Here is a 9,097-nt window from a genome sequence, read left to right as displayed (position 1 = left end):
GGCCCAAGGCTGGACCCAAATATGTTTTCGGCCTAGTATAACACCAAGCGGAAAATCCGTATTTAAGCAACATGCCACCCGAATGCCTGGAGCTTGCTTAGCGGGTTGTGGTATGGATAGTTACGAGCATTCACAAGGCGTATTGATGGGCCAAGAAGTGGAAGTTTTGGGCTGCTTGGGAGCACCAAAACTTGAGCTCATTTCTTGAACCCAAACATGTGGGTAAGTCTGAGAGAAAAGGAGTGGCCTAATAGCTTAGGAAAATATCCAATGGCTTGCAAACACTTGGAGAAAGCCCAACATCATGGAAAATATCCAGCATCCCTGTTAAAACCATATCGAAGCCAAACCATCAAAACCAAGCAAACCCATGTGTTGATCACCTTTTTTGACTAGCACCCTTGCCATTCTTTCATCTTCAAGCTTTGGTAAGAAAACAAGAAACAAAAATGGGTGGCACCTCACCCACATGGAGGAGTCCAGCTGCCTAAGGACCTTGGAACCCCAAAAAGCTGCGTGCATATGGGTTCAGGAAGGAGCCACTTCCTACCCAGCAAAACAACACACCTTGGTTGCTGCAAGCCTCCAACAACCATGAAATCTCATCGAAGGCAAGCATCCCCTCTGGAACTCTTCAATTTCGTGCTTTGTTCTTCCATCTTCTTCCTCTTCTCTCTCAAAACCCACATCCAAAGAGAGCAAGCATCACCTCTCATCCCTGGAACACTTCAATTTCGAGCCCTATTCCTCCATCTCTTCCCATCTTCTATCAAGCAACCCAGGAGCTTGACGAAGCTTTCATCAAGTTGCCGGAAGCTTGCTCAAGCCACCCCATTCCTCTTCCTCATCTCTTCCTATCTCCCTTCAACAAATTCTCCCAAAAACTCTCTCTTCCCCTTACTTCGAGCCTTTATTTCTCATAGGAAACCCAAGCCTTCTCTCTCTCTCTCTCTCTCTCTCTCAACAAATTCTCCCAAAATCATAGAAGACAAAAAAATATCTCAAGTAGGTAGAATGGCCAATCACAATAATGCTAAGTGACGCCAAACTAGTGCACCAAATTTGAATTTCAAATTACTTAATACGTGAAGTTATAAATATTTAATTAATCAATGCCAACTTAATTAGATTATGATTTAGTTCATTTGTATTGGGAAGAAGATTAAAAACCTTAATGAATTAATAAAAAGTTTTGCAGCTCGCCCTAAACAATTAAGCTTGCTGTTGTACTTACCATCGTTCCGAACATCACAAATAAACAAAATCTTTTAGCCATTAAAAAAACAGAATCAATACAAGTAACAAGAACTATGTACTTGTATTGATTCACTCTAGGCTTAAAAAAACAAAATCTCAGAGCAGCCGCCAAGGGTGAAGCTATCAAGGGGCTGTACTGGGCTTCACTTAAATGTATAAAGAAATGCAGTACAGTTAAATATTAGCCTACTACCTCATAGCCACACATGGTACATTTTTTTTTTCTCAGCCAACGGAAAAGTACAAGATCAGACAAACATAACTTACAAAAAGATTAAAAAAAGGAAAAGTAAAATAATAGAACATTAAAATAACACAACTTACACTTTTTTTCCTGCCCATTATTGTTTGTCGTTGGTCAAACTCAAATACAACATTAATATATTAGAACATCATTAAATCAATGGTACCAAGCTCCGAATATTCCCCAATCTGCATGCAATCCAAGATAGTACATCACCTTTATTTATCAAGTTTCTGATCTTTATTCATTGGCTGTTTGTTTGCTAATTAATTGGCTCCAATTTTTAGTTATACTGATTAGTGTTTTTTTGGGTTTGGTTGTACTTATTTGTGTTAGTGTTTGGAAAATGAATTTCTAAATTTAACTAGACTATAGGCCTCGTTCGCGTTTAGTTATGCTGTTTTTGGGCTTTCATCCCCCAACCAAACAAAATTTGAATCATTATATATTATATTATAGAAAAAGTCAAGAAAAAAAAAATTTAGCTAGGCCCTAAATAAATTCTTGGTTCCGCCATTGGCTTTGCCTAGCTAGGCCCTAAATTTATCTAGGCTTTCTCTGTGTGAACTCAAACCCTAGATTATTTTCTCCATGGTTATCATGGTATCAGAGCTTTGGCTCTTTGATTCTTGATCCTTTTCGCTTCCACTCCACTATATCACAATCAATTTTTGAGATTCCAGCTCGAAATTACATCAATGGCAGTTTGTTGGATGAACGTGCTTCTTTCCAGTGTGATTCTATTTCTGGCGATTCTGCAAGTGTTCTTCGCTTACTTTCTTCGTGCACTGTTCTTCTTGACATGGTGATCTCCGGTATGATGATTTTGTATTCAATTGCTGTTTACACATGATGCAATTTCATTAGAAGCACGAAGCATATTCTGTATTTTTCTTGAAGCACAAAGCTGATTTCTCTGCATCCTTGAAGCACGAAGCACTTGATCTATTTTCTTTCTCTGCGTACTTGAAGCACGAAGCATTTGCTCTAGTTTCTTGAAGCAAGAAGCTCATTTTCTATTTTTTGAATTCGTTGAAGCACTAAGTTCTTCTATCTGCCTATTGAAGCACGCATTTCTCCACTCTGCCATGACTATTACTGTATAGAAAATTGAAACCTTACTGGGTGTTTTGACTATTAAGTTGAATGATGATAATTTTGTGAAGTGGAACTATCAGTTGGAGTCTGTTCTTCAAGGATATGACCTATATTGTCATTTTGATGGCACATCTGTGTGTCCACCAAAATATGTCATCACTGAGTCTGAAGGAGTGACCACTGAATTAACTGAGGATTATCGTCTGTTGGAAACAATCAGTAAGTTGTATAATATAGTAGAATATATATATATATAAGGCTTTTGAATGAATCAATATATAACAATAGAAAAATTACATATACAAGAGTCTGTATTAAACAAGAAATACTAGCTTGCTAAGATGATAAAGGCTAGCAGATTTGCTATGTCCTTAGATAGTATTTTGCCCCCACTCTTGTGCTTGTGGTTCTACAGACGACTGTCCACCAGGATACAACTATCCAAACCAAAATTCTAGCACTTGAATTTTGGTATATGGCGAACTACACTATGGATACTCTCAATGGTTTTTCAGTGTTGTGTGAGATGTATTGGGTTTCAAAGTTGGTTCTCGTTCTTTATACGTTTGGCTATTTAAATAAGCCTAAGACACCCCTTGGACATATCTGTTCAAACAGATATGTCTGAACTTTGAATTTCAAACTAACATAAGTTATCCAAAGTTAAAAAACTTAAATATATAAATATATATATTTAATTTAAATAAGGCCAACAAGTCCAAAGCTCACTTCAGAAAACCCAATTGTGTTTATTATAGTGAAAGATCCCTACTCTTATAAAGAGTGTAGGAAACTCTTTTCCCACTCAAACTCTAATATCGTCACTAGATTCAAACTGATAAAATCTTTGCTTAGTTTGCTTATTGCAACTCTGTTTGATGAGGCCATAGAGTATGTCATTGGATGCAAATCTGTCAGGGGTGCATGGTTAAGCCTCACAGATCGGTATGCTTCAATCTCAAGGGCTCGAGTGAATCAACTCAAAATTGAGTTGCACACTATCCACAAGGGTGGTGATTCTGTAGATAAGTTTTTAATTCGTCTCAAACACATTCGAGACCAATTATCTGCAGCAAGTTTTAAACTCTCTGATGATGACATCATTATTGCAGCCTTGAATGGTTTACCACAGGAGTATGATATGATCAAAACCGTGCTAATTGCCAAAGAAAAACCTATTGCTCTCAAGGAGTTCAGAGCTCAATTACTGTCTGTTGAGAAAAACATTGAATCCCGAATGTTATCATTGAATCACTTTATGACTGGATGATGAGTGTTAGTCTATTTGAACCTGGATCATGTTCTCATTCTTAAGATGCCTCTCAATCTTAGGGTACTTCCTATATAGTTGGTACTATCACTGCTTACTCTAAGTCTTCTTTTCCTATGGGATTTACTGGGGTAAAATCCTCAGACAATTCTTCACATGGATCTTATCAGCCTTCAGACTCATCTTCTGCCTCTTATTAGACTAATCACTCAGGCACTTCCAATCACTTTGTTCCTCATGGTAGAGGCTCCAACACTGGTCGGTTTTATAATCACAGCAACCACATAGGTGGTTTTTCTCCCTGGTACTCTTTTGCCCCCAGATCCCAAGCTATTCATGAGTGTTAAATTTGCAATAAAAGAGGACACACTGCACCAAATTGTTACTACAAGGTTCCAAATACCTCTTCCCCACCTATTCTTAAGTGCCAAATCTGTAGGAAGAAAGGACATATAGCTTTGAACTGCGATCACATAGCCAATTTTGCTTATCAAGGCTCTCCTCCTCCACAGTCCCTTCAGGCTATGACTGCCAATCTTTCCTATGCTTTTACTCCAAATTACCTATGGATAGCTGATAGTGGAGCGTCTCATCACATGACGCCCAATGTTCATCGATTGCAAACATCTGCTCCTTATTCTTCTAAGGACAAGATCACTATAGGCAATGGGGAAGGTCTGCAAATAGACCATATTGGATATCCCACTTTATCAAATTTACCTGGCACTTTACACTTAAAACAAGTGTATCATGTTCCTCAACTTGCAACTAATCTTCTTTCTGTGTATCAGCTCTGTAAGGATAACAACTGCATTGTTGTATTTGATGAATATCACATCTATGTGCAGGAAAAACAGACCAACAAGGTTCTGTACAAAGGTCAGAGTGACAAAGGATTGTTTCCAATTCCATAGATTCTTCCTCAACAGCTTCATCCTCCACTTTCCCAGTCTCACAAGTCATACTCAACTTCTTTAGAACCTGTTCTACCTAATAAAGCCGCAGTCAACAATAAATATGCAATCATCAATAAAGTTCAAAACAAGTTGCCTATCACTTCACCAGTAGATTCAAGGTCTTTTGCACTGTTGGGCCAACACGTCAAAACTAAGCTGTGGCATCTTAGACTAGGTCATGTTTCCAATGATGTTCTTCATCACATGTTAAAGATTTCTTATATTCCCTTGTCTGTAGATTCCATTCCTGAGATGTGTGATTCATGTTTACAAGGAAAGATGCACAAGCTGTCATTTCCTTCATCTTCTATCACTAGTCTTAAACCATTTTCTAAGTTGCACACAGACATTTGGGGTCCTTTAGCTGTTGCAACTCTAGGGGGTTATAAATATTTTCTCACAATTATTGATGATTGTACACGTTACATGTGGGTATTTCCCTTGATTAATAAATCAGAAGTTCCTATGTTTTCATACTGTTTCATGCATATATTGTGACGCATTATCAGGCTCAGGTTCAATTTTTGCAATCCGATGGTGGTGGTGAATACATTAGTAGATTGTTTGAAGATTTTCTAGCCTCTAAAGGCATTATGCATCAGCTCTCTTGTCTATACACCCCACATCAAAATTCTAACTCGGAAGCATCCAAAGTTCTCAAGGATTTTGAACTGGTGATGATGCATTTCACTAGTAATTTGACAGAGATGTTTGAGTTCCCTCCACGTATTTCGAAGAAAATCACAAGGATTTACAAGAATCAAGTTTTGAATTGAAGGAGTTAGAAAATCTACTTCCACAACAACTTATGAAATTAAAGATTTTGATATGAACCCAAAATCTGAAAAGAGGGCACGAATTCATGTGAAAAGAGAAACCTGGTTTAGGATTGGTATTAGGGTGTTGTGTGATAGAGTGTATTAGGGTGTACCAAGAGTATTTTTGGTAGTTAAATAGGGTGTACTTAGTTAATTTTACATTTTGATTAAAATATTAAAATGTACTTAGATCATAGGACGTACTCAGTTAATTTTAGGGTTCGTTTAGCATCACTCTAATGGTGTGTTTACTAATCAGGAATTGAAATTCTCATCAGGAATTGAATTTCACCTATGGAGGATTCCTGCATTTACTTCATATCAAAGAATTGAAAAGTAAATAGGGCTCACACAAAATTAGGATTTGAATTCCTGATTTTGGAAGAATTCAATTCTTCGGTGAGAGGTAGTATTCTAATTCATGGAGAATTAACCCATAAGGAATTCATCTTTTTTACCAATTATATCCTCGCACAATTTTCAAAATTTCAAATATGTCATCTACTTTAACCCAACGACAACGACATTTTAATATTTATTATCACTCCTACCTCAATTTCATATGGTTTAGTAAACAACTTCAATAGGAATCCAGAATCTAACTCCCCTCAATCTATATAGTTTAGTAAACAATTTTATTAGGAATCCGGAATCTAATTCTCATCAATTCAATTCATCCTCAATTCAATTCCTCCTAATTTAATTACGGATTAGTAAACATGCCATAAATAAAATTTGAGTACGTAATTTAAGAGATATGAATGTGATGTAAAGCGAAGTGGAAAGAGATTGTTGAAAACAGTGGTTGAAGTGGAAATGCGTGGCTAGAGTCCTTATATGAGCTTCGTTCAACATGGGGTTCAGTTCCCATCCGTACTATTGAGCAGTACCTCTCACTCAGAATTCCCAAATCATGACCACAAAAATTAGATACCCAATCCAATTGAAGCAACAACGACAACACGGAAGAAGAAAAAATATCTTCAGTAAGTAGGCCAACCGTGTGGAAATCAATAATGTGGAATACACCAAATCTGAGTTCGAGATGACATAGAATGTGGCACGTCATAAGTATTTAATTAACTAATTTCAAATTAGATTATAATTTATAGTTAATATATCTTAGGAAGAAATTAAAAACCTTTAAACTTAATTAATCTAAAGTCCTGCAGCCGGCCTAAGTCAAGCTTGTTGTACTACCATCGTTCCAACAACAATCAGAAATAAATGAAACCCTTGACCCACTAAAGAAACGGAATCAAAACTATGTACTATTGATTTGTATATGTAACAATTTTACGGTTTAAAGTACAATTTTACAATAAATGACCCACTAGTGTAGTTGTTTGGAATATTTACTCCCTCAGGCAAGGTTTTGAGTTTGAGTCCTAGCATCCGTGCAGTGTGTGTGAATTTAGTATGTTATTGCCCATCTCAATAGGAAAGTTCCAAAAAAAAAAGGTAAGTACAATTTACGATTAGAAAAGTGAAACCCAAGGATTTGATGGAGTTTCTGATCATGGTGATCAAGGATCATTGACTGGCGGAGAAACACCATTGATTTGTTCAAGGGAAGGGAAGAGAAGGAAAAGGGGATTTAGGATCGGATTATCTTTTTAATTGTTTTTTGCTGGGACTTCTTGGAATTAAGTCTCAAACTATAGTACAAATGTGAAAGCTCACTATATATAGAAATTACGACTTTTTTTCATTTTTAATTTGGAGATTATAGAATAGTACAGTAGTATGATATCATTACACTCGAATGCTGCTGAATAAAACATGCATGCTACGAATATAATGCTGGTAATAATTAGTTACTAAACTTTAGTGCACTTTTCATCTTTATTTTTTGTCCTTCGTACATACTCCGTAGTCCAGCTTCAATAAAAAATTCATAATTAAATGTTAGCCAAGGAGTGCAGATGTGAAAGACTTGGTGAAAGTTTCAAGTGCTTTCAACCCTTCTTCGGGTGACTTGGCTTCCCCCAACACCTTCACAATGGCACTACCAACAATAACACCATCAGCTCCCCACTCTGCTACTTGTTTCACATGTTCAGGCTTTGATAGCCCAAAACCAACTGCCACAGGCTTGGTTGTTGCCTCTCTAATTTCCCTTAAAAGCCTCGGAACTTGTTCGTTCACCGATTCACGGGCACCGGTAACTCCCACTGTGCTCACAAGATATACAAATCCTTCTGAAGTCTCAACTATCTTCTTCATTCGATCTATTGGCGTAGTGGGTGTAGTTAGTAATGCCAACTCAACATTATTCTTCACAGCCTCCTTTCTCAAGCTTTTTGTCTCTTCAAATGGAGCATCTGGAACCACAAGACCATGTACCCCAACGTCGCTAATTGTGGACATGAAGTTTTCAGTACCATGCTTTATAATTGGGTTATGGTACGAAAATAGAACGATCGGACAAGACAATTGTGGGACCACGTCCTTTAACATTGACATAATAGAATTGAAATTGGTCCCTCTAGCTAAGGAACGAGTGGCTGAAGCCTGAATAACTGGACCGTCAAGTATTGGATCAGAGTGTGGCACACCTAACTCGATCACGTCCGCCCCACTAGAATTGAGCACCTTCAGCGCTTGCGCCGTGGTTGAAAGGTCGGGATCACCGGCAGTGATGTAAGGGATAAATGCTACTTTGCGTTGGTTCTTCAATTTTGTGAAAGTTTGAGAGAGATTGAGGGTAGGGGTCAAGGTGAGAGCAGCCATTGGTGTTAGAAGATGTCTCTTTACTGAAACGGTTGATGCTTGGGATGGAGAATGATGAAGAAATGGGTTTTGAGGTTTCTTAAGTTGAAGAAAGCCAGTAGCAGTGGACTTCAGAGAAGTAGCCATTAATGTTGTATTACGTACACGATGAAGACTGTAGGGTTTAATACTTTGGAGGGATGTTTGCTAATGTTTGATACAAATACAAGCCAATACTTATAAGAGTTCCTAGGAAGTTTGGGACATAGAAAAGTAGCGCCGACCATGGACGTATGAAATTTAAACGTGGAACAGGTTTCTTTTCCTACGAAAGACGTGCAATATTTGGGATGACCACGTGAGAAAATAGAGTCGAAGGTACAAGGAATATACGTGGCCAAGTTCGAATTATCTTCCAAACCAAAAACGAAAACGTTAAACAACAATAGACAATAGATAATGAAAGAAAGAAAACTACGTGCATTTTTGACATAAAATTAAATATAATAAATATAAAATTAAATTATTGGGTTGACATCTATAAAGCAATATAATATAGTGTACCCTACACAAAGTGTGCCCAACTAAAGCCAAGGAAAAGTATGCCGATGCTATTGTTATGTTCTGGCAAGATAACAACCATCCATCAGTGCAGAACGCTTCTGGAAAGGAATAGCAGTGATAAGGCTGTCAAGATGAACAGAAGATCATATGAATACTTGAAAAAAAAAGAGCGCTCTTG

General features: G+C 37.4%; 1 pseudogene across 1 annotated transcript; it reads right to left on the bottom strand.

The window, feature by feature from the left end:
• Positions 1-7,330: 7,330 nt before the first annotated feature.
• LOC103342669 (tryptophan synthase alpha chain pseudogene) lies at positions 7,331-8,573 on the bottom strand (annotated as a pseudogene). Its single transcript, XR_016126364.1, has one exon. The product of XR_016126364.1 is annotated as a tryptophan synthase alpha chain pseudogene (transcript).
• Between the last annotated feature and the right edge of the window lie 524 nt (positions 8,574-9,097).

Source organism: Prunus mume, linkage group LG4, assembly GCF_029339155.1.
Source record: "Prunus mume cultivar Tortuosa linkage group LG4, ASM2933915v1, whole genome shotgun sequence".
Lineage (NCBI taxonomy): Eukaryota > Viridiplantae > Streptophyta > Magnoliopsida > Rosales > Rosaceae > Prunus > Prunus mume.
The sequence above is the reverse complement of the archived record's forward strand: the minus strand, read 5'-3'. Positions and strand labels throughout refer to the sequence as shown.